This window comes from Canis aureus, chromosome 15, assembly GCF_053574225.1.
Source record: "Canis aureus isolate CA01 chromosome 15, VMU_Caureus_v.1.0, whole genome shotgun sequence".
In the NCBI taxonomy this organism is placed as follows: Eukaryota; Metazoa; Chordata; class Mammalia; order Carnivora; family Canidae; genus Canis; species Canis aureus.
This window is the reverse complement of record NC_135625.1, coordinates 52,699,846-52,727,420: the sequence shown is the minus strand read 5'-3', so window position 1 is coordinate 52,727,420 and position 27,575 is coordinate 52,699,846. Positions and strand designations below refer to the sequence as shown.

At 42.3% G+C, this 27,575-nt stretch overlaps 1 pseudogene; it reads right to left on the bottom strand.

Moving 5' to 3' along the window:
- Positions 1 to 12,098: 12,098 nt before the first annotated feature.
- LOC144284795 (integrator complex subunit 4 pseudogene) lies at positions 12,099 to 15,081 on the bottom strand (annotated as a pseudogene).
- Positions 15,082 to 27,575: the final 12,494 nt, after the last annotated feature.

Genomic DNA, 27,575 nt, shown 5'->3' with positions numbered 1-27,575 from the left:
ATCAAACTATCATGGTAGTAACGTCCTATTGGATACATATTCAATACTAAGATATAAAATACTTTTATAAGGTCAACTTTTCCCATACACTAGAAACTCCATCCTGTACTGTTGATACTTGAGATGAAAAAGTTTGAGGTCCAATTTAAAAATGGGGAGGGGGTGACAGTTTTGACAAACTATGGAGGGAGATCTTGAGCACTCTGCTGAAGCACAACCAGTGTGATTGCTTGCACAAAGAACACAAGTCTCGCACCACCACCGTCAAGGCCCTGCAGGACACAGTGGCTTGGATGCTCAACCTTTCATAAAGCCCTCGTTCCCTCATGCAAGGGTCACAGCCACAGTGGCCCTGCTCAGTGAAGACGACGCCCCAACGTCTTCCCACTTCAGAATCGGCACCTCTCTATTCCCTCCACCTGGAATGCTCTTTGACATAATCCCTCTCATCATTCAAGATTCGACTCTAAATGCCTCACAAAGAATGCTCGGACTTTTAGTTTGGTTATGTGTGTATTACGGTACTCTGCATGGTAATATTTTGTGTCATTTCTTACAACTGCATGGGAGTCTACGACTATCTCAAAGAAAAGTCTTTACAAAACGCTCTGGGGCTGCCTTCTGCAACAGATCTATCTGCAACCGCTAACCTCTGCCATGACTACCCCTACCCCTCGTCACTTCCTTGCCTGTCACCCAACATCATTCCTCCACACTACCCACTGCTTTCTGAAATTACTGATTGGCTCACTCCTCTATTTCCTGAGACCCCACAAGGAAGTCAGCTCCAGAAATACAGAGTCCTTGTCTTGCTCATCACTCTCCCCCAGAACTTAAAATGAGGCTGGGCCTCAGGAAGCTTTCACTAGATGAAAATGCACGAGGCAGAGGTGATACCCAGTGACAGGATAGGAAGACCTGACGTCACTGCTGTGACATGTTACCTACTTAAGCTCATGTAGTTCACTCCTTATGAGAATTCTGGAAGAAAGAGTAATTCTCCATATTTGTAGTTGAATGAATGGAGCTTAAGAGGTTAAATAACTTGGCTGACGCTGCATCAGGTCGGCCATTAGGAAGTACTGATGAAGTACTTCATCAGGAAGTAATGGTGTTGTTCAAAGTCAGGTACTAGAGATTAATAAGCCTACACAGAGCTTTCCTCGTCACAAGCCCCTCACAGGGCTTTCCATTTATTGCCTCAATTGATCCTCACGACAGTCTGCATCTGATCACATCAAGGGTTCAGAGCACGAAACCAGGCTCGGAGAGTCAAGGAGGTTTGTTCAAGCAAGTACAGCTGCTGTGGAACACAGGGAACTCGGGGCTGCGACCCCAGCTCCAGCTCCCCCGGAATCCCACGCGTGCACAGACGAGAGACAGAGATTTAAAGGAATGCACACAAGGTCACGCAGCTGGATGGACAAAAGGCTGAATTAAGAGTAGGCCAACGACCTATTAGTCAAATGAGCTTCCCAGCCTGGCGGATCGTGCCGCTGTCAAACACTTGAAAGTTTACATTTACTACAGACTTTCACGGATAAGATCAAGATTTTATAATGAACATTAGCCATGCTACTGAAAACATAAGTAGACCGAGGTAAGAGACAGCCGACACGGAATACATGTGCTTATGGCCACCGTACACCACGCATACTCACTGCTCCGGAAGATGACAAAAATCTAACTGCATGCATGTTGGGTGCATGCATGTTGGGCTTTGATCTCTACAAGGTATAATCTTACTTAGGAATATTTAGTATTATTTCATAACATTTTCCTATCTATGGACAAACAGATCATTACAAGCCAGGATGAAAACTGTTCATGATCCCCAAAGCTCTACATCTCTAGGGGAAGAAAAAAAAGTGCGTCAGAAACAGAAAAATCTTATATACCGTATGTATCCATGTGCTCTCTGATAAATACAAAAGATTTTCTCACCAAAAGAGCACGACACTTCAATGTACTTGCACAAGGCTCACATGTGCCTTAAAATAATGAACAATCAGAAATTGAAGAACAATAGTAAGTTGCAACAAAAATGACAGATACAGCGTGTATCTGACTTTACTTTGTCTCTACCAATACTGGGGGGAACACTCTTTAATGGGGTGGCCATTTCCCAATTAATACTGTTCAAACCCAAACAGCAAAACTTTGGTTGAACAGCCAAAGTCAGGTCTCTATCCTAGAGGATCATAAAATGTTAATGATTCGAAGTTTTCTATTTTCCTTCCCTCATCGCAGACATAAAAAGTTGTGAGGAAAACAAAAGATACTAATGGTATCCAAAACTCGGATAATGCTAGATTTAACAGTATGCTCATGTTGCAGTCTGCAACTAAAACAATTTGCATTGAAAATGTTAAGTAGGTATTTCTCTCTATCACTACAACTATAAACAGGACAGGATAAATCAGACCACTGTGACAGTTCAAGTGGAGAATTTAGGAGCAGAAAGAAGAAAGATTTTCAGCAATATATGACAAGTTCAATTATTTTAGACTTAAATCTGGTAAAAAAAAAATGTAATTAAATTGAAAACATGCAATCAAATAACATATATATATATATTCCGATATAGCACAAGATGATGAAAGATAAGATAATTTTCCTTATGGAGATTCCGACCTAAGCCCAAATGAAAAGAAAAAAGAAACCTATCCTCATCATGGCAGGTGACTATGTCCTACGAAAAGATCCTTGCATCATACAAAAATGCAACTCCTATAACATAACAGAACTTTAACATGGAGGAAAACGAGGTCATTTTTTAAAGTAAACTGCTGTTGCAAGGTAACTTTTAATTTGCACACATAATGTAAATTGCTACGGTCAGCGCAACTTGGGTCGCGGAAACAACGGCAGCTGGATCCAGAGGTGCCCCGGCAGCCCGGGTGTTCAGGCAAAGTGCTGTGAACAGTGAGGATCGATGATCTCCTCAAAGTGTCACGGCCAGATCCTCGGCAGGGTGGCTGGAGGGCGATATTCAGAGAGCAAGCACGTGCTTAGTGTTACACTTTAAATTGACGCTGACATTGTCGATTGCGAAAAGAAAGTTTTTCCTAAGTAACATAGGAAACCACCCAGCTAACCTTCTGGAGGATATCAGATAATCATGGTAGGTGGTTGTGCAAGAGCTAACTTCTCAGAAACGTGAGCACATATGAAATACAAACAAGCAGCCATTGCGGAGATTTACTATAGTGATCAACATTTTAATTACTTTCTGTTCTCTTAGATGTACAGGACTGCTGCAAAACATCACGATCAACAGATTCTCATTTATACAAAATCCTATATGTACATTTCTAAATCTGCACGAGAACACGTGACCAGTGAGAGACATCAGCAAGAGCTAACAGGAGCTGTCTCTGAGTGACTAGTTGCAATTCCGTTTACTTTTTGCACTTCTATACACTGATTGCATTTTTAACGATCATTTATCTGAAAAGTTCTTTCCAAAGTAAAATGTCTTATTTTTTGAAGAGATTCTGACATGAAATGAGAAAGAAAAAACAAAGGGCTTTATTTTTAAAGAAGAAAAACTTCTTCTAGCAATGTCCTGTGCTAGTCTACTACCCTGAAGGGACTGTGCACTTTGAACTTTGGGAAATGTTCACTGTGCCTACAGAGTAGTCCCATGCTCATTCTGTCATTTCTGCAGTGAGTAGCACCATATAAGAGGTATCGAGGGCAGCCCCAGTGGCACAGCGGTTTAGCGCCGCCTGCAGCCCAGGGCGTGATCCTGGAGACCCTGGATCGAGTCCCAGGTCGGGCTGTCTGCATGGAGCCTGCTTCTCCCTCTGACTGTGTTTCTGCCCCTCCCTTTCTTTCTCTCTCTCTCTCTCTGTGTGTGTGTGTGTGTCTCTATGAATAAATAAATAAAACTCTTAAAAAAAATAAAACAGGTGTCAAGAAGAAGTCAAAGGTACTCCATCCTCTGATACAGAATGTGTTTTCATGTGAGGCTCAGGGACCAGTAGTGGGTTACTCTCGACTACACTGCTCTCAATGACATCAAGCACAAACCCACTAAGAGACTTAGGCGTGCCTCTGCTGTTATGACATTTTGGTCAAAATGGCAAAGTGCATCTTAATTACACTTTCGATAGGTATGTACTTATAGGTGTCATATATTCAACGACCTTTCCGGGTCACGATATAACTGAGTACACTTAGGAGGTGTAAAGTTAACAAATTAAAGCTCTGACAGATGATAGGACAGAAAATTCTATCCAGAGTTTCACCGATACCATGAAATTATCATTTTGATGGCCCACATTTGTGATGCTCTAAATATATGCACAGTGTAAAGTAGTCAATCTGGATTTCTACAAAAGGACACTGAGCACAAAATGGAAATATAAAGACAGTTCTATGAAATCAATCTCATAAACTATCGACCGAAGAACAGTATATGTTTAAACTACACAGTCTTTGACTACATGATCATTTATCATACTCAAGATAAAAATAGTTTAAAAAATAGTTGATAATTGATGATTAAGACAAAATTCGTATAACACTAGCATTATTCTTTCCAAGTATTCCAGGCAGAAATTCTTATAGGACACAACCAAAAGTATGGGCTATTTACATGCTGTTATTTTAATAAAAGCAGAAAGAAAAATAAGACCTCACAAAATGTTGAAATAGCTATCTACAGACATTGTAAATCTTTAGGAAGACACTCTGAAACATCAATACGATTGCAAACACACACGCATGCGCATATTCCGGTACGATGAACTTGAAAATTAACAAGCTATGTTGGAGTTACAAATAATGGTCCTAATTAGTCTTTTCCCGAAGTAGTAAACAGAAATACTACCTCAGAGTTTTCTGATCAGTGACAAAGTCATTAATAAATGAAACCAGGGGCAGCCCCGGTGGCACAGCGGTTTAGCGCCGCCTGCAGCCCGGGGCGTGATCCTGGAGACCCTGGATCGAGTCCCATGTCGGGCTCTCTGCATGGAGCCTGCTTCTCCCTCTGCCTGTGTCTCTGCCTCTCATTCTCTCTCTGCGTCTCTATGAATAAATAAATAAATAAATAAATAAATAATCTTTAAAAAAAAATAAAATAAAATAAATGAAACCAAAATGGCTAGCAATCAATAAAAAACTGTATTTGTGAGGGAAACATTTACTGCTACGCTAGGCTTCCATTCCGTATAGGCAACAGATTCATTTTAGTATGTAAAATGCTCGGGGTTGAAGAATGCTTTCGACAAGAAATGATAAAGATGTTCCCCTATCACAGTAACAAAAACATTTATTCATGTTGTTTTTTTTTGAACTGCTCATCTTCCTAAAAAAATTAAGTAATGGCTAGGAAAACATAAATTGTAAGAAGCAAGAGGTTCATTTCCCTTAAACAAAACTCCCAGAAAGCAGGCAAGAAAAAAAGACAAAAGACCTCAACAATTGGAAAAGTTGGGGAAGGAGGGGAAAATCTGAAAGCAAGCAAGATGAAAATAATGAAAATACCAGCTGACATAAAACAGGGATAGAATGCAGTCTAATCCCCAGACTCCTGAGCAAGGACGTATGCAAAATTAGCACGGGAACACAAAACTACAACACAAAGACGGGACGCGGAGCATCGGGACCAAGTATCAAACAAAGCATATCGAATTCGGAACTTGCTCATCAAACTGGATTAATTCTCCCTTTTGACGAAATGCGTTTTGAGTTCAGGTTACGTCACAGGAATATTTTTATGGAATGAATTAAAAAATGTAGAGAAAGACTCTGATTCCTCTGACTCCCCTTAGTGAAAGAAAATCTGCGAATCCTGCTAAAGTTAATTAAAAGCCACGAGGGATCGATGAAATGACGGATTCAATACAGACTGTGACATTCTGGGCCAAAACTGAAGTGTCATCAAAAAGTAATGGTTTTGGTAGACCCTGGCTAACAAACGAGAAAGGACATCAAACACAGAGACTTTTTTTGCCAAGAATGATAACACTGGCGAGAGAGAACCTCAAAGTGACATACATACATACATACTGACAACTGAGTATGTATATTCAGCGTAAAGACTCACCAGGAGCAGGTGTCCATGCCTCTGTGGACAAAACAAAGCAAAACTAAACAACTTTGGTTAACAGATCAACACTACATATTAAAATCCAGACACTATAAATTCTGGCACAGAGACCGAGGCACACATTACCTGAGAACACTGTTGCTGTCTCTATCTGGTGAAATACAAAGCAGTGTGAACCTCGTAAATGCAATTTTGTTATCAAAGTCCAACTGACTCTTTGTAATGTGCTCTGGCTTTGCAATTCTCAACATAGCAGGTGATAACCTGATAGAGAAGCGAATACTACCGTGACTTCGGTTAGCTGCATGTGAGTTGTTTAAATATCAAAAGGTGAAGTACGACAAATTAGGAATAAAACACAAATTTATGGAAAGGGTGCTTCAAGAATGAAACCTGGATAAAACTCAAAAGCAGGAATCCTCCCAAGTGATCCTACACTACAAAATTAATTCACAGTAGTGGAAGGCTTTGCTATGTCCAGTGCTGGGAATGTTTTTGTCCTGTCGGAAACACTTCACCCAAAATACCGAATTTCCGTATTTCACCGTTATGTCCCGTTGTTTTGCTCAGAAAGAGCATCAAACCTCTGTGCTAAATTTAAAATGAATTACAATTTTGCTGGAGGTTTAATTGCTAAGTAATTTGTTTGAACAGTTTAAACCACTTACAATTTTAGTCAACATAAACATTTGCAGGCAATCATACGGGGAAACTCATAAAACCACAGCTAAATTCCTAGGGATCCAAGTGTTATAGACAGAATTAACTAACAAATGATCATTATGATTGGATGTCAACTGCATTCCTAGATTTTAATTCATTTGCATATGTTAGAAAACCATCAGTCTGAGTAAAGGACTAAAAATTGCTTTTAAAGCAGCAACACTATGTAAATCTAAACAGAAATTCCAAACGTCCTGTCATTCTTCTGGGAGTTCAGAGCAAAACTCCTTCTTACGTGAAAACGAAATTAAGGCTGAGAGCCCACAAGACTCCCTGACATGCTTCGTAAGTTAGAAAATGAGCCCATAGATAGGAGATCATAAAGATGCTTTTCTTCCAACAGAGACGGCTTCCTTACTACTCACCCAGTTCCTGAACTCTGTCATGAGCTAGTGAACCCCTAGAACAAAGCTGAGAACAAAACCTGGGTTTCGGCACAACTCCACAGTTGAACTCAGAACCAGATTAAAACCAGGGCTTACGAGAGCTTTCCCGCTGTCACCTTCACCCGTGGGTCATCTCTAATCCCACCCCAGACCAGCGACAAGACAGCAAGCTCCCATCCTTGCAGGAGTGCGCCGTGGAAGCGTCACAAGCCAGAGACAGAGGGGTTGTGTCCCTCAGAGGGAAGCTACAGGAAATGGTGTCCTTCTTTTCATTTTGTCGCTCTTAAGAAACAGCTCTGAATCATGCACTCTCCTTTAAAAATGTTCTCCTCATAAGGAAAAGAGAAAAAAAATCAACCACCAAAGGTCACACTTGAAAACGCAGAACTTCAGAACTTGCGGAAGAAACACCTGTAAGACCTCTTTCCTTATACCATTTCATGGAAAGTTTCTCATGAGAAATTTACGTACTGGTTTGTGTTTTATGAGTCAGACTTGAATAAAAAGAGAGACTTCTGCCACGAAACTTAAAGGGTAAGAAAATCTTCGTGTGCATGCCACTCTCAGCATCATGAGTCATGTTTTTCCCACGCAGACTGTTCCACAGTCTCACCTTGATCCCCCCTACTGGTCCTTACAGATGCGCTAACGTGGATTACCACTGCAGTGGTGTATCTATCAGTCCTCCTCCGATATCCGCAAAAAACTAAAGAAGACCGGGGAGGGTCCTCAAACTCCCATGCCCGACCTGGTGAAAATGGCATTTAAAGTCCTTAACACCCGAGAGGAAGTGGCTGAACTTCAGAGGCAGGCCAGGCTCCAGCAGAAGGTCCAACTCCAGACCCAAGCCTCGGTGGCAGCCCTGCGGCCGGCGGGCTCCGCGAGCCCGCAGAAAGGGGGAACCGACCGAACCCCGCCTGGGGCCTGCTTCAGATGCGGCACCGAGGGACAATGGGCCCGTCGATGTCCCAATCCCAAGGAGCCAACGCGGCAATGCCCTCAATGTCCAACGATGGGCCACTGGAAATCCGCCTGCCCGGGGCTCGGGGGATCCTCGGCGCCTCCACAAAGAGGAAACCCTGAGCCGGGAAGTCCAGCCTTTCAACTACTCGGACTGGACGATGACTGACGGGGCCCAGACTCGGACACCCCCTAACCCAGGCCAAGCCCAGGGTCCTGCTCCAGGGAGCGGGGAAGCCCATCTCTTTCCTGTTGGACACGGGGGCGACCGACTCCATTGTGCCTTCCTACTCGGGGGCCAGCTTCCCCTCCCCAGTAGTGGTGATGGGAACTGATGGTACCTCCTCTATTCCACGGACCGCCCCACTCCTCTCTTGCAGCCTGGATGGGTTCTCTTCCTCACACTCCTTCCTTAGAATCCCTTCCTGCCCAGCTCCTCTTCCTCGAAAATCCTGACATCTATCTATCAGCTTCTCCTAGGCTAAGTCCTGCTACCCTCCTACCTCCCCCTCTACTTCCTTTGTACTTAAGAGTCATTAGGCGCGCGCACACAGACACACACACACACACACACAGAATCATCAGACACCATGACAACCCACTGGTCAGTTCTCAACATTTTGCAATTCAGATCACCAGTCAGCTTTCTTCCTGGTCTTCAGACCTGCTTCAATACAAAAGGAAAGGATAAAAACAATTTTCATCAGTGAAAAATCCCATAGAAGTTCAGTATTGTTGCACTCTAATGGCTACATGGAAGCAAATGTGTATTCCTAGAAACCAATGAACTTATGACTATAAAAGATACAGCACCTGTAAATTGAAGAGCTTATTCCTCAAAAATATAGCTGAAAAAAAAGTCAGTGCATACATACAAAAAAGCCTTAAATAATAAGGGAGGAAAATAAATAAAACATGTTAAAAACATGGCCAAATGAGAGAGGCATCCTGCCTCTCAGGATGGTTTCCTTATCTTTTACTGCATTTTATAAATGTCATAAAGTAATGATGATTTTTTTTATTGGAGTTCAGTTTGCCAACATATAGCATAACACCCAGCGCTCATCCCATCAAGTGCCTCCATCAATGCTCGTCACCCAGTCACCCCACACGCCCACCCCACCTCCTTTTCTTCCACCCCTTGTTCGTTTTCCAGAGTGAGGAGTCTCTCACGTTCTGTCTCCCTTTCTGATATTTCCCGCTCATTTTTTCTCCTTTCCCCTTTCTTCCTTTTCACTATTTTTATATGCCCCAAATGAATGAGACATTACAATGTTTGTCCTTCTCCGAATGACTTACTTCACTCAGCGTCATACCCTCCAGTTCCAAATGATGACTATTTTAAAGGAGAAAAAAAACACTCTTTTTAAATTAAGAGTATCATACTGGGAGAATCCTTTCAATGACTGGGAAAAAATACGGTCACACAATACACTCTGCGGACAGCAGACATATACAATGCATGTTGTCAACTTTCTCCATCATTAACTACATGACAAAGCTCTTTTAAAAGTACAAGGGGAGGCTACAGAAGGAGTTGCTTCCACCTGTATTCCTCATTGCAGTTTCTTCCTCATGTTTGTCAAGACAGAAAGAAGCATTTTGTTTTCTTTTCTTGCTTTTAAGTCTTTTGTTTTTTTTTTAAAAAAAAAGGGCAAACCTATAGGATTTTCAACTTTTGGTGACAGTCATGGAAATCTGGAGACTCATGAGTTCTAAGACTAGGGTTTCTGAACTGAAATTAAGAATTCAAGGATTACAGTTAAAGTCTCAGAGCGAAAGACATGAGGCCGAGTAGTTTTCAACGAAAGCCCAAAGAGAAAAACAGAGGCTGACGACAGAGAAGAGCTGTGACATAAACCACAGATGATGTCGGGATTGTGATTTCTGTTAAATCTTGCCAGGTATGCATGGATGTACCTACAGATACACACACATAGATCTCCGACAGTTCTTGTTCCTTAACGGTTATGCTCAAGGTTTGGTGGGGGGACCATCATTCTCTGTCTTGGCATATTTTGCTTACTTTTTGCTATGAGAGGACATAGAAAATTAAGTATAAAGATGATTTACAGATTTCAACTGTAAAAGAAAATATCAGTTTTTTAGTCCATATAATCCTGACACCTACTGATAAAGCATCCTAGGAGGATCATCACTAGAAAAGTCCAATGGGACACATGGAAAAACTTCATGTTAACTACTTCCAAAGACATAATTATTTTCACACTTTCTAGAGGTATTCAATATTTAATGTTGACGCCTGATGGAAAGGTCTGAAGTACTACAAACGCTCAGACATTGTAGAAAAGGATGTAGTACTGCCACGTCTACCATCAATTCTATCTAAATAAGTGCTATTTTATGGTGTTAGTTATTACTGTATATAAAACTATTGAAGACCAAGATTCTTTGGACATATTCGTACAGTTTCCCCAAATATGTAAGATGGAAATAGGACTTTTTTGAGCATTCATTTTTTTCGCCTCCTTATTCCCTAGCACCTCTCAAAAATAAGCTCTAGGGAATCATGAAGTCCATTCGATAATTTCCTACTAAACACCCTACATTACATATAAGACCGCCATGTTGATATAGATCTACTCAGATTGTCAAGGAATTACTTAACTTAGATTATGAGCAGCTACATTTACCAGTTCTTCCAGTCTGGGACCTCATTTCTAAGTGTGTGAGTTGGTTCTCCTGTTTCCATAATAACCAATTTAACAATCAGCTTGGCAGTCAACTACTTTAGAGTTAGTTTCATTAATGTTAGCTCTCATCTCATTAATACATGAATCGACTGACACTGTGGGACTACTTATTTTTCTAATATACTCAGAAAAGGGCTCTGAATTCAAGGTAACAAACCTTCTGGAAGAATTAGCTCAGGCTCTTTTGTTTAAACTCAATCTTGGGGATCCCTGGGTGGCACAGCGGTGTGGCGCCTGCCTTTGGCCCAGGGCGCGATCCTGGAGACCCCGGATCGAATCCCACGCCAGGCTCCCGGTGCATGGAGCCTGCTTCTCCCTCTGCCTGTATCTCTGCCTTTGTCTCTCTCTCTCTCTCTCTCTCTCTCTCTCTCTCTCACTGTGACTATGATAAATAAATAAAAAATTAAAAATAAATAAATAAACTCAATCTTTTCCTTATAGAACCTCAATGTATATTTTAGAATTTTCTTCCAATACTTTAGGACTCACTTAAACTTCTAGTCCTAATAGGACGATTTCCTTTTGTTGCTGCAGTGACCTAGAAATGCAACAAAGTTATGAGCCAGAAGTTTTTCAGTTTTTCAATGTCAGTAAAAACCAAAAAAAAGGAAACAATTAAGACTTTCCAGGAAGTAAATTGGAATACAAAGTGGTCTTCATTTCACAGGACTCCCTCTATCGTTAATCCTCACGAGGATGAACACAGAAAGGAAGCTACTCCCTTACTGTATAATGAAAATCGTGATTTTTGCAATGCTTTTTCCCAATCAAAAAGCTCTCGAAACTAGTTCTTTCTCTCTCCTCTTTCCTGGTTTTGAGTAAAAGACCCTTCTTAGTAGATGATCTGGTACATAACGAGCACTGCTGGTTGGCTGCACACACACGTACAACAACATGAACCCAACAAGTAGAACCAAACATCACTCTCCTTTCATGGCATTTGTCGTTTCTAACGGCTGAGTAATATTCCATTGTAAGCTGTAAGACCACAGCTTCTTTTGTTGTTGTTGTTGTTGTTGTTGTTTTCTCAACTTTACAAAGGTGGTGGGGGGAGTCAGGGAAGGAAGAGGTGTGGACTTGAAGGTTTTTGATTTTTTAATGCAAAATAATTTATTTTGTGTTTGATACCAGATGAGACGATAAGGGTGATGGTGCTCATGCCCATACGCCGGCTCCAGGTGAAGTGCCCTAGGCTTCGGGCTCACTCTGCTACCTAAGAAGGTCTTTCTCAGCTTCAGCTCTACACAATGCTGTGACTCAGCGCCTTGCAGGTTTGGGCATTATGTAAACATTCACAGACTTGCTGAAGGGGATGGTGCCCTCCATGCTGGTTTCCACCTGGGGGGACACTTTGCCACCTTCAATCCAGGGGGATTTTGGAATGCGGGAATTGGAGTTGTAGGCCAGTAGCAGCCTCACTTCCACCGGGCATGGTTCTGTCCAGGCAGTATGGGAGAGGTACACCTGAGTGATAAGCCGGTGGTGCCCTGGGTGGGCCAGGATTCCGCAAGTCTGCTGGCTTAGGATGAATCATCTGAGCCTGGCCATCTGGATAGAAGACCTGGACCTTCACAGCACTCTCAGGGTCCTGCACATGTTCCAGGGTCACATCGACATCCAGGGCCACAACCAATCCAGATGTAAACCGGAAAGGGTTGTCTGACTCGCCTGCTGGCTCAATGATGGTGGCTAAAGTGTGATCTGCTCTGGAAGGGGGAGGTGCAAGGAGGTACTCTGCCTCAGCATGGTCTGTCGAATTTTGACCACTTCCACAGGCTTGGATGTCATGAGTCGGGGCAGAAGTTCAAGAAGTTTGTCCACAAAGCTGTCCTGTAGGTGGGGGCAAATCAGCAATAAAACACCTCTGAAAAAAGTCCACTTCCTGTAAAAAGTTTTCACACATCCCAAATAAGGGGTCAACTCCTCGAGTAGTCCATGCTGTTACTGTAAGTTGCAAGGCTTTGGCCTGCAGCCTCATGGGATGTATAATCACCACCTGTTTCTTCTCCACACCACTGTACATGAACTCCATTTTGTAGGTCTCTTCCATGATCTGTTTTGCTGCTGCGGAGGCCAAGTCACTCTGCTTCAAATATAAAGGGGCAGCCACATTCCACAGCTTTCCTTGCAAGGCCTTGATGAGAAGAAGCTGACACCGAAGATAGGTAGCCGAGAAGTCAGCAACTCCTGCTAGTTCAGACTGAAGTTCTCCAAGTCTTTGCAGATCCCGGATGGTGAACTCCAGCAGCTTCTGGGTTCCCTGAGGGGCCCGGTGCTCTGAAGACTGTACACCCTTTCAGGGCTCTGCTGCAGGAACTGATGGGACGGGTCCTCATGGGGCGCAATACTGGGAGAAACGGCCGATGACACTAGTTTTCTACCTGGTAACCTTAAGGCAGGAACAAGATGAAGAAGACAGACTGTCTCGGAGGTAGGCATAATGCCTGAAGGTATGATCTGAGAACAGTGCTGGCATTGTGGGACACGTTGTAGCAGCATTAAAAATAAGAACCAAAACTGCAATGTAAGCTGGGTCATCCATGTCTGGTTCAGCTGGGTCAAAAAATGGATGGGTGCTCAGGAGCTCTGGCACCAAGGGAAGCACCAGGGTTGGATGCCGACTTCCCAGAAACTTCAAGCACTTCCATATAGAGTCCCTATCAGTAGGGGACTTGGTTAAATTTTTCAGCAGCTCCGCCAGTGCAAGATGAATCCTTTCTTTAGTCGAAACATTAGTACAGCATAAAACTTCGTGAAGAGCCAGCCTCTCGAATATCTCTGGACGAATCCTCTAACACAGCCAGGACACTACCAAGCTGATCCTCTCGGAGAGTGATGTTTTTAGAAATTTTTCACATGCTGTGGTTGGACTGCAGACGTACTTCCTCAATTTCATCATTAAACATGTCCACCGGGAAATCAGGGCGGCACTTCTCCGCAAAAGAAGGTGCAGATTGGGCCAGCATGCAGAGAGCCTCCACAGCAGCAATGCGGACCTCATACATCTCATCTTCCAATCCAGGAACAAAGGCTCCACAAGCTCCTGACTCCATCAAGTTCACAGCTCCTGTATCTATTTCTTCTTTGGGAGCATCACCTCCCCACTTTCTGCCACTGGAAAACTCTCCTGACCTGTAAAGTTCCTCGGCACGTTCACGTGTAGTGCGTTTTCTCCTGAGATCTGACATGAGCTTCTTGTCGAGCGTCTGCTCCAAGATATGAAAACTGAATTGTTCCATCGAGCCCAATAGCTTTGCAGCCTGAACTCGAACCACCCAGGAGCCATCACTGACCATGGGACAAATTGCTCCAAATGCATCATCAACTAAGCGAATTTCTTCATTAGAAGAAGGAATGGGGACAGTGCTTTCAGGATAGAGCTGACTGATAGCCCAGATAAGTTGGACTGCAGCACTGCACACTTGTTCACAGTCATCAGACAACAATTTACAGGCCTGATTATAAATTGCTTGGTGTAATTTCAGTCCTCTTTCATGAAGCTGCAACATGGCTTTTATAGCCGCTCTTCTGACACATGGGTCTTGGTCACTGAAGTAATCCCCTATAATCTTCTGGACATCTCTGACAGCTAGGCCTTCTCCATCTTTTGTGACACTTGTCTCCAAAGAGCCAAGATTGCCAAGTAATTGCAGGCACTTATTTCTTACACCAGGAGACGTATCTGTGAGGTGCTTGCAGGCTACATCAACTAATCCCATCTGGATAGCTTGATTCTCTGGGAGTTTGGTGCCAATTGCAAGCAAGGTGTCCAACAGTTGAGCAAGGACTTGATGAGACTTTTCATTCTGCAGGATGTTAATGGCATCATCCATAATGCAGTCTGGTGAAAATCCTGCAGGCTTTGATAATAAACCCAACAATGATGCAATTTTCAGTCTCACAGATGGATCATTCTCCTTATAACAATGTTCCAAGAAAATCCTGACTACTCCTTCCACACTTTCTGCTTCAACAGGCTTTCTGGGAAACTGGAGTAGATACTGCAAAGCATCCACTGGGGATGGAGCTTTACACCGATCTACGTGGAGTGCTGAGATTTACTTGGTTTTGTCAATCGCAGTTTCTTGGTTGCAATTTCCTCCTGTTGTTGCTGGACCACCTTAGTGAATTCCTCGTACACTCGTTTCTTAAGGTGAGCCGCCATGACTGCCCGCCACACCACAGCTTCCTGATCCATCATCTTTCGATGGATACCGAGGCTCCTTCCACAGTTTGCCTATTGTGGACATTGCTGCTATACACATTGGGGTGCAGCTGTCCCGGGTATTATGCTGAGTGAAAACAGTCAATCGGAAAAGGACAGACATTATATGGTCTAATTTATTTGGGAAATATAAAAATTAGTGAAAGGGAATAAAGGCAAAGCAGAGAAAAAGAGTGGAAGTATCAGTGAGGGTGACAAAACAGGAGACACCTAACTCTGGGAAACAAACAAGGGGTAGTGGAAGGGGAAGTGGGTGGGGGGGTGGGGTGACTGGGTGATGGGCAATGAGGGGGGCTCTTGGCGGGATGAGCACTGGGTGTTGCGCTATATGTCGACAAACTGAACTCCCATAAAAAATTAAAAATTCGGGATCCCTGGGTGGCGCAGCAGTTTAGGCCTGCCTTTGGCCCAGGGCGCGATCCTGGAGACCCGGGATCGAATCCCACGTCGGGCTCCCAGTGCATGGAGCCTGCTTCTCCCTCTGCCTGTGTCTCTGCCTCTCTCCCTCTCTCTTGGTGACTATCATAAATAAATAAATAAATAAATAAATAAATAAATAAATAAATAAATAAATAAATAAATAAAATATGTTGCTTAAAACCACATAGACCTAGGTGCCTCCTTTGGATTAATTGCTCTATAACCCCTAAAACCTTTTGAGCCTCCATTTCCTCTTCTGTAAAACAACAGTAAATGATAATCATAATAGTAGTTACCATATTGTGAGTTTCCTGTGTTCCAGTTGTGCTACATGTTTCACACTCATCAGAATAAATTTGAGGTAGGACTGTTCTAAGGATTCTATGAATAAATGTATAAAAAGGGCCTAATGATGTCAAGCTGGTTACTTGGTAAGCCTGTGCATTATAATTAAAATCAGATAACAGGGGACTCCTTCTGAAAGGATCAGCATGGCTTCATCTATCTGATTTCCTCAAAGTATGATCTACTAATGCTACAAATGAATTCAGGTTAATAAAGGCACCTCTACCTAAAAGTACCAGTAGGAAAAGAAAGTGCATAACTAAAAGTAACAATGGGACTCAATGTTGAATGTATCTTAAATTTGTGTCTCAAGTTTCATTCCAACCACACAATTTAAGAGTACAAGAAAAACAAGACACTGCATACTATATAGTAAGTAACTGAATGCCTATATGAAAAAAGGGGTTCTTTTGACACGCTATCCTGGGAAGAATGGGAATACTATAAAAACATAATTCAACTCCCATTTTTGAAAGGGAAAACGTGAGATCCAAAAGGCAAGCAGGTAGTCAACTTTAAAGAGAAAAGCAAATGTATCTCACAAATGCTATAAATTGCTTCTTTTAGCTAATACCAAAAGTAAGAATATGGAGTATGTGCTGGGGAGAAGCTAAACAAGGAAATCACCTATTAAATTAACACTTCATTATTATATTTTTCTGCATTTTAAAGGAAAAGGACTAAATGATCTGTCCATGGTCCTATCGATGCCACTGATGTATGCTTCCTACTTAAACATACATACATACACATGCATTTAACAAAAGACCTAATTAAACGTTATCTACAAGAAATCCAATTAAATACGCACACAGTTTAAAAAAATAAAAAGGACAGAAACAGATACACATTCAACAATAAGCCTATAAAACCTGGAAGACTTTACCAGATATAAAGTGGGACAATATATTATGATAAAGGGGTAAATTCCTTACAAAGACATAAACAACTTGAACAAAAGAATCAAATAACTTGATGCAAATGATGTTTAAAGAATACCCAATGATAGCAGAATACATATTAACTGTGTCTGGAATATATACCCAGAAATACTATACGTTGTGCAACAAAACAAGTATGATTAAGTTAAAAGAACTAAAAACGCAAAACATTGTTCCATGATCACAATGAGATTAACTTAGAAATAGAACTGGAAAATCCCCAACTACGTGGAAATTGAACAACTTATTTCCTTTTTTTTTAATTTTTATTTATTTATGATAGTCACACAGAGAGAGAGAGAGAGAGAGAGGCAGAGACATAGGCAGAGGGAGAAGCAGGCTCCATGCACCGGGAGCCCGACGTGGGATTTGATCCCAGGTCTCCAGGATCGCACCCTGGGCCAAAGGCAGGCGCCAAACCGCTACGCCACCCAGGGATCCCGAAATTGAACAACTTATTTCCATGTTGATTAAAAAAAAAAAAAAAATCAACGATCTAGGAAACTTCCATGTCAAGAATCTAGAAAAAGAACTGTAAATTTATCCCAAAGAAAGCAGAATGAAGGAAATAATGAGTAGAAAACTATTGGGAAAGAAAAGAAAATTGGAATAAAGGAAAACAAAAAAGGCAATGAAACAGAAGTTAGTTTGGGAAGTGAGGGAGGACGGGTTGTTAAAATTAATACTCTAGCTAGACTTATCAAAAAATTATAATGAAAAAAATCAAATAAAATAGAGGCCATTGTACAGACTTTGTGGACCTTAAAGTAACAGGAGAATACTGTGATCAACTTGATTAAATGTACTGATTCTTTGAAAGACAGAATTACCCCAAATCTTAAAAAAAAAAAAAAAAATAGAAAACCTGAATAGCCCTGTATCAATTAAAGAAACTGAATTTGTTTCCAAACGTTCCCTCAAAGAAAAGTCTAGCTCTAGAAGGAACCACTGGTGAATTCTGTCAAACATAAAAAGAAGATAATATCAGCTATAAACAACTCTTAGAAAACAGAGAAGAAACACATTTCTCATCTCATTTTATAAGGCCAGTAATGTCCTGATACTAAAATCAGATGCAATCATTAGGGCAGGACAGAAAAGTACAGATCAGTATGTCTCATGAACAAAGATTAACAAAAATCATTAACAAAATATCAGAATATCAAGGGAAGAAACACATAAAAAGGATAATACATCATGGTTAAATAAAGTTTATCATAGAAATGCAAGGCTGGTTGAGCATTCAAATCAATTACAGTAATTCACTACATTAACAAAATAAAGGAGAAAAGTCTTAGTATGATCATCCGTGAAAAATTCAGCACCCATACAAGATACATTCAGTATCCTAGGAATAGAATGAAACTTCCTCAACCTGATAAAAGCCATGTTTGAAAATCTTACACATAACATATTTAATGATGAAATACTAAATGCTTTCTGGTGTGACTTGGAAGAAATCAAGGACTTCCACTCACAACTTCTATTCCAAGCTCTTTTAATTAGTACAAAAAAGGCAAGATAAAGAAATAAAGGGTAAACAGGTTGAAAAGGATAAGTATAATTGTTTAAAGTCACAATAAGCAATCACCTATGTAAAAAATTATAAAGCATACACACACAAAAACAAACCAAACAAAAACACATGACATAGGAACATTTTTATCAAATTACTTGTTAGTCCTGTATAATGAAAACTAAGAAACAAAAATTAATGATCACCCTTAAGAGACATTAAACATGTTCCTGGAATGGAACATTCAACATGGTTAGGATATTCCTTCTCCCCAAACTGAGCTAAAGATTCAGTGCAATTCCAATTAAAATACCAGCAGGCTTTTTGTAGAAACTGACAAACTGAGGCTAAAATTTATATGAAAATGCAAAAGGACAAGAATAGCAAAAACAATTTGAAAAATAAATTTGGAGGGCTTATGTGATCTGATTTCAAGACTTACTATAGAGCTACAGTAATCAAGACAGGATGGTCTTTATGTAGGGACAGAAATACAAACAGTGGAACAGAATGGACTCCAGAAATAGACATATACATATAGAATATAAAACAAGTATCTTAATCATTGTCTCAGAAAGGCTTGAGAGCAAATACAACAACTAAGAATTTTGCAGAAGTGAAGTGATAAATCCTACCAAGAGAAAAATCTTAAAAGCAAAAAAAAAAAAACAAAAAACAGTCAGCTTATCATCAAACAAGACAAAAGTAAGACCGATTGCCTACTTCTCACCAGCAACAATGTAAATCAGAAGACATCTTCCAAGTGTTAAAGGCATCTTCCAAGTGTTAAAAACAATAATTGCCTTGCTAGACCTCTAAACCCAGCAGAAATATCTTTAAAGATCAATTAAGATAAACAACTTTATGTGATCTGGCCAGTCAACCTCAATACTATTCTACTAACAAATCTTTACTAGACGTTCTTTGCTTCCTGATGCAATATGAAGCATATTCTTCATATGAATATGAAGCATCTTTTATGGAGTACTATTACCAAACAAGATTCAGCCTGAATTTAATCACCTAAACTTCTAGTTGAGAGGAATGACTTTTTTTTTTTTTTTTTTTTTTTTTTTTTTTGAGAGGAATGACTTAAAGAGCGTATGAGGAGGGACGCCTGGGTGGCTCAGCAGTTGAGCATCTGCCTTTGGCTCAGGGAGATCCTGGAGTCCCGGGATCAAGTCCCACATCGAGCTCCCTGCATGGAGCCTGCTTCTCCTTCTGTCTGTGTCTCTGCTTCTCTCTCTTTCTCTCTGTCTCTCATGAATAAATAAAATATTTTTAAAAAAAGAATGTATGAAGAAACACCACAGAAATGCAGAACATAAAGTATTTTATCACTCCAACTGATGGGTTCTCTGCAAGTCCAAATAATAGAATAGGGAGAGGAGAGGAAACTATTCTAGTTTAAGAAAGACTTAAGAAACACAGTAACTAAATGTGCTTAGTTAATCCTTGACTGGTTTCTGGTTTGAACAAAACAGCTGTAAAGGACATTTTGAGGACAAGATAGTTAATATGAAAACGATGCACTTGTCTTAGAATAGTAGAAAACAACAGCTATGCTAACTACCCATGATAATGATATGGGATTATCCAGGCAATTGTTCTTATTTTGGAAGATTCAAGTTGAAGTATTAAGGATGAAATGCCAAATCTGTGATTTACTTTAAAATAGCAGTAAAAATGGCAGCAAAAGATGTCAAAAATATGGCAGCTTCTAGGGTTGGTCTCTCCACCAAAACAAACATTAAGCTGGAAAAACACTATCAGAATCCACTATTTTAGAACTCTAGAGTCACTCAGACACTTATAGCAACCAGAGAAGTGCTTAATAGAGACAGAGGCTGTTGAACTTTGGTAAAAGAGCTACTTGGGTAAACCAGCTACCATGCCTCCTTCTTGAATCATGTTGCATTGTGGGTATAGCAGCCTGCATTCCTCAAGTGGCTGGCTGGTTCCAGAGGGACAGTAGGATCTTGAACTCTAAACTTAATTTTGGAGTTTTGTGATTTGGGTAGTACGAGGTTCCCCTGAGGGTCAGCTAGGATGGCTGGCTTTATTCAGCACCCCCAGAAAACAGCAGCTTCTTTGGTGGCACCTATCAGAACATCTAAACAGGCATATACACTTAAAAAAATTCCACACATTAACAACAGAACTTCTGAGATGTCACAGGCTGAGTGCCAAGATAACAGGTCAGCAATGGGCACAAGGAAAGCTTTGTGAAAAACAGTTTAGGAAAGCCACTATACAAATAGGCAACTGAAGACCTCAACAAGCAACAAAATCAATTCCTGAAGAGAACCTGACTTCCAAAGTTACCACAATATACTACTCAAAATGTCCAGGTTTCAACAACCAAAAATATAAAGTATTTAAAGAAATCAGGAAATAGAACTCATTCATAGGAAGCAATAATTTGACAGAGATGGCAGATCTGAACAGGCAGAAGAAATAATCAGCAAGCCTGAAGGACAAGTCAGTTCAAATTATCCAGTATGAAGAATAGAATGAAAATAATGATAAAGAAAGTTGAACAGAACCTGAGAGACTTGTGAGACAATACAAAAAAATAATGGTTGAAAATAGCCTAAATTTGATGGAAGTCATGAATCTACATATCTAAGAAGTAGGGGTTGGGAGTGGGGGGGGGGGGACCCCAAGTAAGTTAAACACAAAGAGAACTGGCGATTATGGTAACTCTAGAACTCTAACTGTCCCACTCCTCCTAGATTGCTGATTTTTGCTTATTGATGGAGGGAACAGTTCCTTTGTGACTTTTATTAACGATCTTGCAAAGTATGTATGTATTCCTTTTGAAGTTTCTGTTCCATGCTGTCTGATGGCCAGCCAATCACCTGACAAAGATTTCCTTAAATATCTGACTCCAAAACGTGAAGGAGGTACTGTCACTTTAAATTTCAGCAAACATCAATGTCCAGTCCTCAGGAATCTCTCAGACCAATTAAAACACACAACCTTACATTTTGGAGCCCTCTACCAAACAGCAACAGCCTTTCCCTTCAATCAAACACTCTCCTAGTTCTTTTAAGAGTTTGACCAAGGTCCAGAGTCTAAAATAGTTTATTCTAGTCGTTTTCTCCAGTCTATTGGTTGTTTCACTGAAAAGACCGAACCCTATGAAGTTCTACTGTGTCATTAGGCATGATGTCACTTTGACTTAACCAGAATTTAAAATTATTATATACCAACAGCACTATCAAAAGGGTGAAAAGACAATACAGAGAGAGAAAAATTTTTGCAAATCAAAATTTAGTAAGGTTTTAATATCTAGAATATATAAAGAAGCCCTACAACTCAACAACAGAAAATGTCAGTACCAAAGGACTCGAATAGACCTATCTCCAAATAAGATACACAAATGATAAATAAGTATATGAAATGATTCTGATCATTAATCAGTAGGGAAATGTAAATCAAAACCACAGTAAGATATCACTTCACATCCACAAGAATGGCTTTATCCAAAAGAGGAATGGAAGTGTTGCAGAGGATGGAGGATATGGAGAAATCTGACCCTGATACATTGCTGGTGGGATACAGCAGATAAAGTGGTGCAGCCAATGCAGAAAAGAGTTTGGTAGTTCCTCAAAGAGTTAAAAACATAGAATCACCAAATGATCTAACAATTCCAGTTCTAGGTATATGCCCAAAAGAACTGAAAATGGGACTCAGCACATACTTGTTCACAGCAGTGTTATTCATAAGAGTGGAACAGTGGCTCTGTCCATCACAGATGAATGAATAAAATAGTGCTGTGTCTGTAAAATAGAGTATTATTTGACCATTAAATCAGAATGAAATTCTGATGCTGTAACAATGATAATCCTCGAAAATACTAAATAAACCAGACAAAAAGGTCAAATTATACATATATATGTAGATAATTCTACTTATATGATTTATATATGTATATACATATAAAAATTGTACTTATATGAGTTATCTACAATAGACAAATTCAGAAGGATGGAAAGCGAAATAGAAGTTACCGGGGGCAGGAAGGGTGAAATGAATTACTGCTTATGAGTAGAGCTTCTATTTAAGATGATGAAAAATATTTTGGGAATAGTAGTGATGGTTACACAACATTATAATTGTACCTAAAGTCATGAAATTGTAGGCCTAAAAATGATTAAAATGGGGAGCCCCTGGATGGCTCAGTGGTTTTATGTCCGACTCTTTGATTTCAGTTCAGATCTTGATCTCAGGGTTGTGAAAAGGAGCCCCAAGTTGAGCTCTGAGCTTGGCATGGAGCCTGCATACGATCTCCCTCTCCCTCCCCCTCTCCCTCTCCGCTTCTGTCTCCCTTAACCAGGTACTCTGTTTTCCTTAAAAATAAAAAAAAGGGTTAAAATGGTAAAATTTACATTGTGTACATTTTTACCATAATAAGAAAAATATTCAGAGTTTCTAAAGCATAGTAGAGTCAACCCCAATGAATTAAAGAAAGCCAATTAACTACCAAAGTTTCTCAAGTGAAACAGAAAACATGAAGAGTCTTATAGATAAAACTTTAGGAAAACTGAATCCGGAGTCAAAATGTTCCCACAAAGAAAAGCACAAGTTCTGGTTGCTATTATATATTCAAGAAAAAAAAAAGGATTCCAATCTTACACAAACTCTTTCAGAGAACTGTAAAAGGTAGCACTCTCTAATTCATTTTATGAAGCTCACATAACTCTAGAGGAAAACTTAAAAGAGTAGTATAAAAGGGATGCCTGGGTGGCTCAGCAGTTGAGCATCTGCCTTTGGCTCAGGGTGTGATCCCAGAGTCCTGGGATCAAGTCCCACATCGGGCTCCTCACAGGGAGCCTGCTTCTCCCTCTGCTCATGTGTCTCCCTCTCTGTCTCTCATGAATAAATAAAATCTAAAAAAAAAAAAAAAAGTAGTCTAAAAAAGGAAAATCACAAAGCAGCAGGAAGATGGCACTGGAGTATGAGGACTCGAGGTTCACCTTGTCCCATGAACCCAGCTAATAACTATGAAGTCATCCTAAATACCCCAGAATATGACCTGAAGACTTGACAGAACAAACTCCACAACTAAAGGGAGAGAAGATGCCACACTGAAGAAGGTAGAAAGTGTGGAGATGTGACTTAGGGGAGAAACAGATTATGGCCACTGCAGAGCGGAGAGAGCCATGGTCACAGAGAAGGGTGAGAGGACTAAAGAGGGAAAGGGAGAAGATGGGCAGCCTGGGTAGCTCAGCAGTTTAGCACCGACTTTGGCCCAGGGCATGATTCTGGAGACCCGGGATAGAGTCCCACATCGGGCTCCCTGCAGGGAACCTGCTTCTCCCTCTGCCTGTGTCTCTGCCTCTCTGTTTCTCTCATGAATAAGTAAATAAAATCTTTAAAACAAACAAACAAAAAAATACTGGCCCTCTCTTCTCTTACATGACAATCTGCAAGAGCTGAGTTTGCTGCCTGCCTCCCTTTCACTCCTAACCTCCAACTCATAGTTCTCCAACTCATATCACTAGCTTAGCTCCTGTAGGTATTATATAGTTTGATCCATGAGGACTGTACCCACAAGTTCATTAGGAGAATGAAGAACAGAGATGATGAAATGAACCCTATTTATTTATGAAATGTGCTGGCTAAAGTTTTATCTCAGCTAGTATTGGAGTAAGTTCACAAGGAGAGAGAGGAAGGAAGAACATATTCAAGTTAATAAGATACAGGATAGGTAGTATTTTTAATTTATAGAAAATGACCCTCTTTTTAACAGTGTATTTAAAGAATCATTTGTTAGAGACTCTGTCTTTCTCAGCATAAAAACAAAACCATTACCTTCCAATTTATATGCTTTCTTGAATTCTTGCTGGTAATACAAACACCAAGATAAAACATATTTAGACTAGAATCGCATAGAACATTTTGAGAAATCTGGAACTTAAAACCTGTCTCAGAGTTTAGTTTCGGAGCTTTTATTCCCCATGTCATGGCCAGGCACACGATAAACCTTAATTCTAGAATTAGGCAAAATTCAGATCCCGATTGGCTACTAGCCTATTTAACCCATTAAAATTCAAATAAAAGAGACCTCAGACTGTGTCTAAACATTAAGAACTAAGATTTGTTTCACCTGTACTGAATTTCCAACAGGTGGGCCACATGAGAGAAAACAAGAGTGAAAGATCGGAGACTTCAGCCTATTTGCAAGCTAGCTTACCATGGTAGAAGGCAGACTCGTGGGTGAGAGACCGGGGACCTTTATTAGCTACTCACAATAATAACGTAGGCCAAAGCTAACATAAACCGAAGCATCGACATTTTTGCTCTCCTTCCCGGAACCCCAGTTCCCACCAGGCAAGGTCAAAGGGCCAGCTGACACCTGCACAGGCAATGGATTGTGTTACACCAGAAGAAACCTAAGCTTAGAGGACCCCAATCTTGTATCGTGGGTACTAAGCATGCCTGTCTTTAACTCCAGTGGACATCACACTGGACCACACGCACGCCTGCTCTTTGCTCTGGTGGAAGACACAATCTCTATCTTCCAAGGCTGATCCTTATACAAACATCTTTCAAAAACAGAAACAAAGGGCAGTCACAGTACCTCCCTGGCACGACCTGCAGAAACTGAGAGACCGCTGGAAAACTGGCTCCCTAGGCCAGATACTGTTCCAAACACAGAATCAAATGCAGAGTCTAACACTACTGTCTGTCTATAGCACCGATTTCATATACCCCTTAACATAGGCTCAATGACTTAATTAGCATTTTATCTCAAACTTAATCAACCAGACCCTCTGAAAGTATACATCAAAAACGAATCATTCAAAAAAAAAAAAAAAAACAATCATTCCCTTTCTAATTACTCTCTATTTTTGAAAAGGAGGTAGGTGCTCCCGAATCCGCAAAGTCGCAATTTACAATCCTCATTCTCCTAGGATGCTTACTGCGCTTACTCTGACTCACTTTTTAAAGGTCTCAAACCTGTTAACGCTCGCAATGGGAACGACCTGTCAAAAGTCTCATTACCCAGTAACAAATGCACCACCAAAGAGAACAGCAACGTCCGCATTACCCAGCTGTCGTCTACAAAATACAAGAAAATCCTGCGGGCCGCCCGCCCCCCCCCCCCAAAAAAATCACTCCCTTCTATATCTCTTTACCCTTTACCGTTGCGAAAGAAAACCTTCCAATGCAAACACACACACACACACAACCACATACCGTCTCTCTGGGTCCCTCCGTCCCGGCAGAAGGGAGAGAAATCGGGGAGACGCGTCACAGAAGCCGAAACATACGTGCAGGACAGAAAACAGCATCCGGATCTGCCACGCGTCTCCCCGAAGAAAAGTCCCCGTCGCTTCGTCTTCACCCACCGCCCAGCACCCCCGGCTCAAATGACGTGGGTCCGAACCGGGTGATGAGGGCCGCACCGACCGGGACAGAGCTCCGGGGGAGGCAGAGGGCAGAGCAGTGAGCCGGACGCAGCGGGCCAAGCAGCCGAGCGACGCGGCGCAGCCCGCTCCAGCCCAGGTTTCCAGAGTGCGGGGCGCGCTCCTCCAGCCCCGGAGGAGAACGCGGAGCCGCCGCCGCCAAGCCCTCGGCGCCCGGGGAAGTGGCTCGCGGGGCGCGCGGCCGCCGCCGCCGACGCGGACCCTCCTCCTCGCCCCTCCCCCGCCGCGCACCCCCGGCGGCGGCGACGTGACAGCGGGTCGCGCCGCACCCGGGCGCCCGCCTCCTGCCCCGGAGGGGGGCCGCTCCTCAGGAGCCCCGGGCTCCCCTCCCCCCCGCGCGCCCACCTCGGCCGCCTCTCACCTTGGGTGGCGAACGGCGAAGAGCCGCTGACCGGCGAGCCGGGGGCGGGGACGGGCGGCGGGGTCTCGGCCGAGCCCAGCACGGGCGCGGGCAGCATGAGGTAGCGCCGGGGCGCGGGCAGGCAGGGCGGCAGCTCGGGCCCCGGCTCTGGACGTTGCTCGCCCCGGGAAGGCTGCGCCCCAGCCCGCCCTCGCGTCCCCGCCGCTCTCTCCGGCCCCCGCCCACCCCGCCAGCGCCGGCCCACCTCAGCCTCAGGCCCCGCCCTCTCCCCGCAGCTGAGGCCCCGGCGAGGAGCGCGCCGCCCAATCGCCGCCGCGCCTGGCCAGGGGGCGGGGCCTGCCCAAGCCCGCGAGGCTCCGCCGGCCGCGGCGAGAGGCTGGGAGGTGGGAAGGCGCTTGCCCAGCCCCGCCCCCGCCCCCGCCCCAGCCGCGGCCTCTGATTGGGCCTTGCTGTGCGTGGCGCTCCTCTAGGAAGGTCAAGGGATCGTTTGTTAATGACGGACGGACTAATTGGGTCCGCCTGCGTTAGCCCCGCCCACGGGGGGCGGAGCTCCGCCGCCGGGCGCGCAGCGCGGCTAATTAGGTAACTTGTATCAAAATCCTAGAGAACACGGGCAACACCCTTTTTGAACTCGGCCACAGTAAGTTCTTGCAAGATACATCCACGAAGGCAAAAGAAACAAGAGCAAAAATGAACTATTGGGACTTCATCAAGATAAGAAGCTTTTGCACAGCGAAGGATACAGTCAACAAAACTCAAAGACAACCTACAGAATGGGAGAAGATGTTTGCAAATGACCTATCAGATAAAGGGCTAGTTTCCAAGATCTATAAAGAAATTCTTAAACTCAACACCAAAGAAACAAACAATCCAATCATGAAATGGGCAAAAGACATGAAGAGAAATCTCACAGAGGAAGACATAGACATGGCCAACATGCACATGAGAAAATGCTCTGCATCACTTGCCATCAGGGAAATACAAATCAAAACCACAATGAGATACCACCTCACACCAGTGAGAATGGGGAACATTAACAAGGCAGGAAACCACAAATGTTGGAGAAGATGCGCAGAAAAGGGAACCCTCTCACACTGTTGGTGGGAATGTGAACTGGTGCAGCCACTCTGGAAAACTGTGGAGGTTCCTCAAAGAGTTAATAATAGACCTGCCCTACGACCCAGCAATTGCACTGCTGGGGATTGACCCCAAAGATACAGATGCAATGAAACGCTGGGACACCTGCACCCCGATGTTTCTAGCAGCAATGTCCACGATAGCAAACTGTGGAAGGAGCCTCGGTGTCCATCGAAAGATGAATGGATAAAGAAGATGTGGTCTATGTATACAATGGAATATTACTCAGCCATTAGGAACGACAAATACCCACCATTTGCTTCGACGTGGATGGAACTGGAGGGTATGATGCTGAGTGAAGTAAGTCATTCGGAGAAGGACAAACATTGTATGTTCTCATTCATTTGGGG